The following is an 11,423-nucleotide window of genomic DNA, read 5'->3' on the forward strand; positions in this document are numbered from 1 at the left end:
ACATTTGGAAGTCACTTTATTTCTTTTGTTGGTGACCTCTTAACAGAGGGGCCCTGTTAGACAGAAGTGTAGAAGGGAAATTTATATTTAAACCTAGAATTTTAGATCTGGAACATCTAAAGGTTTACCAAAGCTTTCCCAGCCTCATTTTACAGGAGAGGAAACTTGAGGCCAATGAAGTAAAATGACCTGCCCAAGATCATACACCTAATAAGTGGAAGAATCCAGGTCTCCTTAGTCTCTGATTAGTGTTCTGTTGTTTCAAAACACAGATCAATCAATAAGTATTTTAATAAGTGCTTATTTACTATGTGTCAAACATTTGGTAAGCACTGGGGATATAAAGGCATAGATGAAATAGGACCTGCCTTCAGGGAGCTTAGCTTTTAATGAGGAAAAAACAATTTGTACTTATTTTAAAAAAATTTAATTTTATGGTTTATTTCCATATTATTACATTAATCTTTTTGTGAAAGTAAACACCCCCCCAAAGATAGAGAAACCTCAAGAGAAACGAAGCGAGAGAGAAAAAAGTGTACTTTTGTCTGTGCTCAGATCCTGTTGGCTCTGTCTCTGAGATGAGTTGCCTTCTTTATCATAAATCCAGAGAAGTTGCTTCAATATCTTTTCCCATAGTTGTTATTACTAGCTTTATTCCCCTCCATTCTATTCTTCCCCACTCCCACTTGTTCTATTCTTTCCTTTCACCTTTTCTCTCCTCAGAAGTATGTTGTATCTGACCCTCTCCCATGATCTTCCCTCTCTTCTATCATCTACTTCCCTGCCCTCCCCCATTCCCCCTTATCCCATCCCTTTCCTCTCATTTTTTTCCTGGGGCAAGATAGATTTGTAAACACTATTGACTGTGTGTGTGTGTGTGTGTGTGTGTGTGTGTGTGTGTGTTTTAGTTACTTCTTCACTGAGCTATTTCTGTTGAGAATGAACTCATTCATTCCCTCTCACTTTCTCCAACCCATCCACTCCATTGCAAAAGCTTTTTTTGACTCTTTAGTCCATTCTACCTGTCCTTTCCCTTTCTCACAGTACTTTTATCACACATTGAATCCATCTTTAATACTATATTATACCATCGTATTCAACTCCCTCCTGTGCCTTGTCTATATCTGTTCCTTCTAATGGCTCTTTTAAATGAGAAGTTTCATATGAGTTATCAGTATCTTCTTCCCATGCAGGAATACAAACAATTTAACATCATTAAATTTCTTATAGTTAGTCCCTCCCATCCAACCTCTCTATGCTTCACCTGAGTCCTGTACTTAGAGATCAAACTTTCTGTTCAGCTCTGGTTGCTCCAAAAGGAAAGTTTGAAAGTCCTCTGTTTCATTGAAAGCCATCTTTCCCCTAAAAGAGGATGTTTAGTTTTGCTGGGTAGTTGATTCTCGGTTGTAAACTAAGCTCTTTTGCCTTCTGGAATATCATATTCCAATCCCTATGAGCCTTTAATGTAGATACTGCCAAATCCTATGTAATCCTGACTATAGCACCATGGTAAATAAATTGTTTCTTTCTGGCAGTTTTTAGTATTTTCTCTTTGACCTGGGAGTTTGGGAATTTGCCAGTAATACTCCTGGGAAATTTTTTTGAGGAGGGGATCTCTTTCAGGAGGTGATTGTAGATTTCCTCAATATCTCAATATCTATTTTACCCTCTGCTTTTATAATCTCAGGGCAATTTGCGGGATTATTTCTTGAAAAATGAAGTCTAGGTTCTTTTCCTGGTCATGACTTTCAGGTAGCCCAATAATTCTTAAAATTATTTCTTCTGGATCTGTTTTTGAGGTCAGTTGTTTTTCCAATGAGATATTTCACATTTTCTTCTAGTTTTTCATTCTTTTGGGCTTGTTTTATTGTCTCTTGATTTCTAGCAAAGTTATCAGCTTCCTTTAACTCCATTCTACATTTGAAGGAGTTATTTTCTTCAGAGAGCCTTTTTAGCTTTAGTATTTTTTTGTGTGTTTCTTTTACCAAGCTGCTGAAATTGGTTTTCATGATTTACCTACACTGTTCTCATTTTTTCTTCCCAATTTTTCCTTTATCTCACTTACTTGCTTTTCAAAGTTTTTTTTGAGCTCTTCCATTGCCTGAGCACATTTCCAATTTCTCTTGGAGGCTTTGGATATAGAAGCTTCAATTTTGTCATCTTCTGAGTGTGTATTTTGATCCTCCATGGAACTAAAGGCTCTTCTTTTTCTGTTGTTTTCTCATTTCTTTAGTCTATGACTGTTTTATCACACTTTGAAAGCTTTTGGAGGTTTTTGGGATTCCCCCTAACACCAGTTCCTTCAAGAACTTATGAGAGGCTCTGACTGCTCTCCTGGCTTGTGCTCTGGTCTGTGAATGACCACAAACACTCTCCTCTGCCCTGGAGCTGTGAGGAGGGTCCCTGCTCCTCTATGATTATATGGGGGCCCACACTGGGCCCTGGATCTGAGTATGGGCAAAGCAGCAGTCCTGCCCCAGGGATAGCAGAGAGACCCCTACCCCCTTAACAAGTCTGTGGGCTGTGCTCTGGAAGCAGCTGCTTGGGAGGCTCCTCAGGTTTCTACTGCAGGGCTGCTCTGAGGTTGGCATTGGCCTGGGCTTGGTGCTCACTCTGGTGCCACATATTTAAGTCTGGAAACTTCCCTGTTGCCATAGATCCAGGTGTTCCTGGGAGGCTGGACCTGGTTTGCTCTGGCATGGGGGTGGCTGTGACCCGGTTGCACTGCAGCTCTTTCTAACCCCCATCCTGGTGAAACAGCCCTTTCCTGCAGATCCTTATGTTGTCTTGGTTTGGGAAATTGTATTACTCAGTCTTTCTGTGAGTTCTGGTCTGTAAGGGACTGCTGTGTTTGGGAGTACTGTAAACTTTCGTCACCTGGTGTCCTCTAGCACCAGAGCATTATTTACTGGTTGATTGTAGAGTGCCATGGGAGTGGGAGTGAACAAGGGACTAGGGAGGATTTTTAAGCACTTGTATTTGGTTTAACAAATGAAAATCTTGGAGAACTATAAGGAGAACTTGTTATCCTTGTCTCCCTTGTGTCCCACCCCTTCAACATTCACCTGAGTCAGGATAAGCTAGCCGGCAGGAACCTAACACCTCCTGAGTCTAACAGGAACATGACACAATTCCTCTAAATTTTGACTAGAGTCATAATTTTGTGATTTTTGGAGCTTTGTGGGGATGGGTTTCTAGGAATTACTGCCCTCATGCCATCATTTTGCATCTCCCCCCCATTTTATTTTATTTTTCCCAATTACATGCAAAGATAGTTTTCAACATTCATCCTTTGTAAACTTTTGAACAACATGTACTTCTGAAGATACATGCAAGATGTAGAGGGGAGGTGGAAGTTTATCTCAGAAAAAAAACAGTAGCTGGGGCAACTAGGAAAGATTTCTTGCAGAAGATAGTATTTGCGTAAGTCTTGAGTAAGTACTTGAGTAAGTCAGATACTTAAAACAGTAGAAGTGAAGAGAAGTTACCATCTCAACTATTATGTTTCCTGTCTCCTCTAAGAGAAAGAATAAAGTTTGTAATTCTATTTTCTAACATTTTATTTATTTTCCAATTATATACAATAGTAGTATCTACCTATCATTTTTTGTAAGGTTTTGAATTTTACAATTCCCCCCACCCCAGAAGGCTGTCTGACAGTCTCCACATTGTTTCCATGCTATACATTGATCGAAATTGAATGTGTTGTAAGAGTAAACATAAGCGTAAACATAAGCCCCCCTTCCCCCAGAAGTTGAGAGAGAGAGAGAAACCAAAAATTTGCTTCAGTCTGTGTTCAGATTCCAATGGCTCTGTCTCTGGGGATGAGTTGCTTTCTTTATCATAAGTCCATCAGAGAAGTTGCTTCAATATTTTTCCCAGTTTCTATTACTAGCTACACCTCCTCTATTTCTCCCCACTCTCATTTATTCTATTTTCTCTCTCTCTCTCTCTCTCTCTCTCTCTCTCTCTCTCTCTCTCTCTCTCTCTCTCTCTCTCCCTCCTTTCATCCTGGCCCTGTCCAAAAGTGTGTTGTTTCTGAATACACTCTCTCTCAATCTTCCCTCTCTTCTATCACCTATTCCCCTCTTCCCCCCCTCCATTCCCCTTATCCCACCCCTTTCTTCTCATTTTTCTCTAAGGTAAGATAGATTTCCTCACCCTATTAAGTGTGTATGTTATTTCCTCTCAGCCATTTCTGATGAGAATGAAGGCTCACTCATTCCCCCTTGCCTTCCCCCTTTCTACTCCATTGAAAAAGCTTTTTATTGACTCTTATGTGAAATTTCTTAGCTTCTTTTTCATCTCCTTTCCCTTCCTCCCAGTACTTTCCTTTATCACCCATTGACTCCATCCCTTTACCACATCATACCATTATATTCTGCACCTTCCTATGTCCTGTCTATATAGGCTCCTTCTAGCAGCTCTTATAAATGAGAAAGTTCATATGAGTTATCAATATCTTCTTCCCATGAAGGAATACAAACTGTTCAATATCATTAAGTTCCTCATAGTCCTTGTCTTCCACCCCCTCTATGGTTCACCAAAGTCCTGTACTTGGAGATCATACTTTCTGTTCAGCTCTGGTTGTTTCAATAGGAAAGTTTGAAAGTCCCCAACGAAAGTCCCCTATTTCATTGAAAGTCCATTTTTCCCCTGAAAGAGGATGTTCAATTTTTCTGGGTAGTTGATTTTTGGTTGTAAACTAAGATCTTTTGCCTGCCAGAATATCATATTCCAATCCCTATGAGCCCTTAATGTAGATGTTGCCAGATTCCATGTAATCCTGACTATGGAGCTTTGGTAGTTGAATTGTTTGTTTCTGGCAGCTTTCAGAATTTTCTCTTTGATTTGGGAGTTTTGGAATGTGGCTATGATATTCCAGGAAGTTTTTCTTTTGGGATCTCTTTTAGGAGGTGACCAGTGAATTCTCTCGATTTCTACTTTACCCTCTGCTTCTAGGATCTCAGGGAAATTTTACTATATTTTTTTATTATTTATTGAAATGAAATAATTGAAATTGAAATAATGAAAAATATTTCATTATTTCTTGAAAAATGAAGTCTAGACTCTTTTCCTGATTGTGGCTTTTAGATAGTCCAATAATTTTTAAATTATTTCTTCTGGATCTGTTTTCGAGGTTGGTTGTTTTCCCAATTAGATATTTCATATTTTCTTCTAATTTTTGTCTTTTTTTGGAAAAGTTTTATTTCTTCCTGATTTCTTGCAAAGTCATCAGCTTCCTTTAATTCCATTTTATATTTGAAGGAGTTATTTTCTTCAGAGAGCTTTTTTATTTCCTTTTCCAATTGGTCAATTCTGCTTTTTAAGGCATTCTTCTCCTCATTTGCCTTTTGTTTTGCTTTTTCCTTTAGGCCTAAACTTGCTTTTAACATATTATTTTCTTCAGTGTTTTTTTGTATATCTTTCACCAAGCTGTTGATATGGTTTTCATGATTTTTCTGTATTACTCTCATTTCTCCTCCCAATTTTTCCTCCATCTCCCTTAATTGCATTTTTTTTAGGTTTTTTCTAGGCAATGGGGTTAAGTGGCTTGCCCAAGGCCACACAGTTAAGTAGTTTTTAAATGTCTGAGGCTGGATTTGAACTCCTGACTCCAGGGCTAAAGCTGTATCCACTGTGCCACCTAGCCACCCCTACCTTAATTGTTTTTCAAAGTCTTTTTTGAGCTGATCCATAGTTTGAACCCATTTTCTGTTTCTCTTGGAGGTTTTGGATGCAGAAGCTTCAATTTTGTTGTCATCTGAGCATGTGTTTTGATATTCCATGGGACTAAAGTAATTCACTATGGTCAGATTCTTCTTGTTCTGTTGTTTACTCATTTCCTCAGCCCAAGACCAATCCACAGCACTTCCAAGGCTTTGGGTTTTTGGGGGGTGACACCCCACTGGGACCTTTATTCCTCCAAGGTCTTATGCTCTCTTGCCTGTGCTTTGATATGTAGATGGCCCCTTACTTCCCTCTGCCCTGGAGCTATAAGGAGGGATACAGCTTGGCTACTTAGTATGGACACCTAAACTGCAACCTGGATCTGAGTGTAGGCTAGCAGCAGAGTCCTACCCCAAGGGAGAGCACAGAAATCTCTGCAGTCTTCCCTGACCTCTTACCATCTCTGGGGGGTGCAGGCTGCTTTCTCCAGATTCTCGCTGTAGATTCTATGGTTTGTGCTCCTCACTCCACACTCATTTTGGTATAGCAGAGTTCTCTCACTGCCTCTTCAAGCTGTTGCCAGTGATCTCTGGGCTGGGCTGGGCTGTGGCTTTTTTCCAACTCCTGGTCCTGGTGAAACATACCTTTCCTGCAGAACTTCTAAGTTATCTTGGACTGGGAAAAAAAATATCACTCAGTCTTTCTGAATTTTAGTTAGAGTCATACTTTGTTGGCTTTTGGAGTTTTGGGGGGAGGAAGAATTACTGGGAAATGTTTCTTTCATGCTGCCATCTTGGCTCTGTCCCTCTCCAAGTTTGTAATTCTTGATTCCAAAATTATTCCTGTAGAACATTTTCAATTGATTTATTTTATCTAATCCTGGATTTCATTTTAAAAAGTGTCACTCAGGATCCCTTAAGAATTAATTAGAGGGGTGGCTAGGTGGTGCAGTGGATAGAGCACCAACCTTGGAGTCAGGAGTACCTGAGTTCAAATCTGGCCTCAGACACTTAATAATTACCTAGCTGTGAGGCCTTGGACAAGCCACTTAAACCCACTGCCTTGAAAAATCTAAAAAAAAAAACAAACCCAAATTAATTAGAACTATACAGCCAGGGTACTCTTCTAGAATGCAATCATCTTACATCTTCTTATTGCTGGTAAAGTTGTTAGACTGTCTTTGGGTTGTTCCTGGCACTAGTCATTCCATTTCTGGATTTAGAACATTTTTACTAAATGATTCCTATGCTAGAACACTCTCCTTCATCCTCTGGCTTCTTGCTTCCCTGACTTCCTTCAAAACTCAGGTAAAGACCTAACTTCAAGAGGCTTTTATCAGTCCTTAATTTTAGTCCTTTTCCTCTAAGATTTCCTCCATGTTATATCCTTTCTCTGTTGTATGTATACTATATTCTTGTATGGTATGAATGTCATTGTTTATATGTTGTCCTCCCTGTTAGTCTATAAGGTCCTTGAAAGCAAAGGCTGTTTTGTTTTTATTTTTACCTCCCTAGAACTTAGCACAAGATGCTAATTTTGGAGATGCTTCATAAATGTTAGGTGACTGGCTTACTTTTGGAACTACTTTCCCTTCCCACTCTCTCCCAACATTTGCATTTAGAAATGTGTCCTTTTCTCTGTGCCTGTCCTTGTCTCTAATGGGTTTGTGTCAGAAAAATCAGCAGGAAGATGTATGCAGTCATTTAAAAATTACTCTCCCTGTCATCTTAGATCAGGGAAAAGACTAACACTTCTTTTGGCAGTTTCTACAGGCTGTCCCAGTAAAGAGCCTTGGGGCCATCTTCTATTCCTTTGTTTTTCATTATCATTTTCCCTGCTCAGAGCTTCCATTTTAACATATATTTGAACACTGCGGAAACTACTACTTCAAATTCACGGATATTGGTACCTCTGAACAGCTTGGAGGGTTCCCACTCCTGACTCCCAGTGATAAATTTAGTTCTTTTAAAAAACCCAAAACAAGACATAAATAGTTTTAAGTACATTGAAATTCTGGAAATCAACAGCAGGTATTTCCCTGAACAGTGTGATTCACTTCTGTGGTAGCTGTGCAGATAACTAGACTTAATCCTGTAATGGACCATGATTCTTTCTAATTCATATTCTAATAGCTAAGTGCTTCTTTGCTCTGCTAGCTATTATTTTGATGGTCTGAGTGGTGTGATTATTGTGGAAAATTACAGAGAAAATGATGAGTGGATTTAGGTTTACTCTGAATAAAATAGCATGATTTGGTGTAAGGTTCCTTATCTCTATTTTAGGTGTTGTTGTTATTGGATAGATTTTAGGTGGTTCATGAAATTGCCTGGGGGAAAAATTCATCTTTCTTTTTAGAGAACTCTAACTGGAATTTTGCATATTCTTTATTTGTTTAACATTATTCTGAAAAATGGTTCACGGGTTTCACCAAAAAGCAAAGGAAGAAGGGATGGCCCTGGGTTGCTCAAATGAATAATCCTGTGGAGTTTGCCAAAAGAAGTTGTAGGCTTTTACTTGAAGGGTAGGGACACAAAAGATATTTTTTTTTCTTTTAATAGATATGTGTGGCTATAAATATCTTTTTCTTAAGTTATCCTTTTCTCACTGTCGTCAATGTATCAATTCTGTCTTACTAAAATGAGTGATCAAAGATGAACTAGGATTTTCTTTTTATATCATTTCCTTTTTACTCTTACACTATTTTCACCATTATCCACATTTTATATAGGTTTAAGGTTTACATATATTGTTCATTTTATCTTCTCATTAACATTGTTAAGATAGGTGCTATAATTATCCCCATTTAAAATGTATAATTACTCCACTTATTCCAAGAAGAAAGTATGACTGGATTAGTTTGTGATTTGTCTTAGGTTACATAGTTGGTGAGTATCTCAGGCAGGATTGATCACACTTTCTGTTTGTTTTTAATAGTAGTTTAAGCACCTACTTCTTTCTCTAGGAGATAACATTCTGATTTGGGTTGGATATCCACTGTTGGAAATCTCTCCAAATTGCATTTGCAAAAACTGCAAAAACAAAAATAAAAAATAATGTCATAGCCTCTATTTGTTGAAGATATTTATTGTGTCTTTGTGACTGGTCCATTTATTGTGTCTTTGTGATTGGTCCATTCAGATACCATTAGATGTGGCCCTGATTATAATTATAGGTCTAGTAATCACAAAGTAATAATAGAACATTTTCCTTTTACAAGAGAAGTACAGTGAGAAGTCTTTTAAGACATCAAAACCATATTCTGCTTGCTTTTTTACTAGGACTAATCATTGCTTTATTCTATTTTGCTACCAGAGGGAAATTTCCTAACTAGTGGGACATCTTTATGAAAGATTCTTATATTTATTTTAATCTTTCCATTAAATCAGTAAGAGGAAGTGATGAATTATTTCAGCATAAGAAATGCAGGTTTAAATCTAAGGAAGATCTCTCTATTTTTATCCCTCTTTCTCTCTCTCACTTTCTCTTCCTCCCTCCTTGAATACTGGCTACTAGGGAATTAAATACCATGCTATTAAATAGTTTTATTGAAGCATTATAAATATGTAACAGCTAATATATGTTGATTGCTTAGGGTTATTTGCCTTTCCTATCATGAAAATGTGTTATAAGCCAAGTACCCAGAAGACCAGAAGTGAAAATTTCTTATTTACATGTTCTCTTTTCCCTCAACCCTTTTAAATGGTTTATTCATTCTAGTAATGATCTGCCGCCCCCCCCCCCCCCCCATCTCTTTTGGCTTACTTAGTTACTAGAATGCTGGTAACTGAATTCTCTACAAAATGGCCAAAATCAGAGATGAGAAAGGCTATGAAAATTAATGTCAAGACACAAGATTATTTCCTCTATTCTTAATTCTCTCATTTAACAATGCATCTGATAGTTTTGATAAATTATATATAATAAGTGGTAATTTTAAAATATTTTTGTTTTGAGAAAAAAGTACTCTGACTGTAGCATAGAATTTATGGTTGAAGGAAGTAGTGGTGATCTAATTCTGTATCCTTGTTTTACAGATTGTGAAACTGTCCCCTAGTGAGGTGATGGGAGTCACCCAACATCACACAGATATTAAGTAACAGAGCTGGGATTTTAACTTGGGTCTTATGTCTCCAAATATTTGTACATTTTATGCTATATGTTGTGTAATTACTCTGAAAAATGGAGAGTGATTGGATGAAATAAACTGACTTTTTTCTTAAAGTGTCCTAGGGTTGAGCCCAGCATTTTTCATTGAACATGTAAAATGCATTATCACCATGATATTAGGTAATTGCTTAATTGAGGGGTAATCAATGGGCTACTGCCATCTAATTCTGGAATCTTGGGTCTAAAAAAACAGTTGAGTTGGACCTGCAGTTGGCTTATGTATTCATAGTACTCTAAGTCTTCAGTCTTTGACAACTACATACTTGACAACTTGTGAAAATGGCTCTTTTTTTCTTAATAGGGCTACTTCTTTAGTTTATTGCTATATCTTAATTATAATTTTCTTCCTCTATTTTCTCTTGGAAGCAATGGATTACCCTTCCTTCTTAAAACTTTTGGGTTATAAATGAATATATTTATATTCCTCTGTAGTATTAAAACCATTAAAGCTTAAAATTGCACAAAACTTTTGAGACATTTCTTGTGGATGAATATAGATGTTTCATTTTCTTAAGCTCTAGATATATTCCAGCTTAGTTGTACTTCTTCATAGATTATTCATTTAGATTGTAACTTTTTTTTCATTTTTATTAAAGATATTATTTGAGTTTTACAATTTTCCCCCAATCTTGCTTCCCTACCCCCACCCCCACCCCACAGATAGCACTCCATCAGTCTTTACTTTGTTTCCATGTTGTACCTTGATCCAAATTGGGTGTGATGAGAGAGAAATCATATCCTTAAAGAGAACAGAATTCTCAGAGGTAACCAGATCAAACAATAAGACATCTGGGTTTTTTTTTCCAAATTAAAGGGAATAGTCCTTGTACTTTGTTCAAACTCCACAGCTCCTTATCTGGATACAGATGGTACTCTCCTTTGTAGACAGGCTAAAATTGTTCCCAATTGTTGTGCTGATGGAATGAGCAAGTCCTTCAAGGTTGAACATCACTCCCATGTTGCTGTTAGGGTGTACAGGGTTTTTCTGGTTCTGCTCATCTCACTCAGCATCAGTTCATGCAAGTCCCTCCAGGTTTCCCTGAAATCCCATCCCTCCTGGTTTCTAATAGAACAATAGTGTTCCATGACATACATATACCACAGTTTGCTAAACCATTCCCCAAATGAAGGACATTTACTGGATTTCCAATTCTTTGCCACCACAAACAGGGCTGCTATAAATGTTTTTGTACAAGTAATGTTTTTACCCTTTTTCCTCATCTCTTCAGGGAATAGACCCAATAGTGGTATTTCTGGGTCAAAGGGTATGCACATTTTTGTTGCCCTTTGGGCATAGTTCCAAATAGCTCTCCAGAAGGGTTGGATGAGTTCACAGCTCCACCAACAGTGTAATAGTGTCCCAGATTTCCCACATCCCTTCCAACAATGATCATTATCTTTCCTGGTCATACTGGCCAATCTGAGAGGTGTGAGCTGGTACCTCAGCGAAGCTTTAATTTGCATTTCTCTAATAATTAATGATTTAGGGCATTTTTTCATATGGCTATGGATTGCTTTGATCTCCTCATCTGTAAATTGCCTTTGCATATCTTTTGACCATTTGTCAATTGGGGAATGGCTTTTTG

At 37.8% G+C, this 11,423-nt stretch overlaps 1 protein-coding gene across 7 annotated transcripts in view; it reads left to right on the forward strand.

Moving 5' to 3' along the window:
* Positions 1 to 11,423, forward strand: part of KIF5C (kinesin family member 5C) — a 228,390-nt gene that overhangs the window by 94,987 nt on the left and 121,980 nt on the right. The gene's annotated exons all lie outside the window — the stretch shown is intronic.

The sequence above is a fragment of the Macrotis lagotis genome, chromosome 1 (genome assembly GCF_037893015.1).
Source record: "Macrotis lagotis isolate mMagLag1 chromosome 1, bilby.v1.9.chrom.fasta, whole genome shotgun sequence".
Lineage (NCBI taxonomy): Eukaryota > Metazoa > Chordata > Mammalia > Peramelemorphia > Peramelidae > Macrotis > Macrotis lagotis.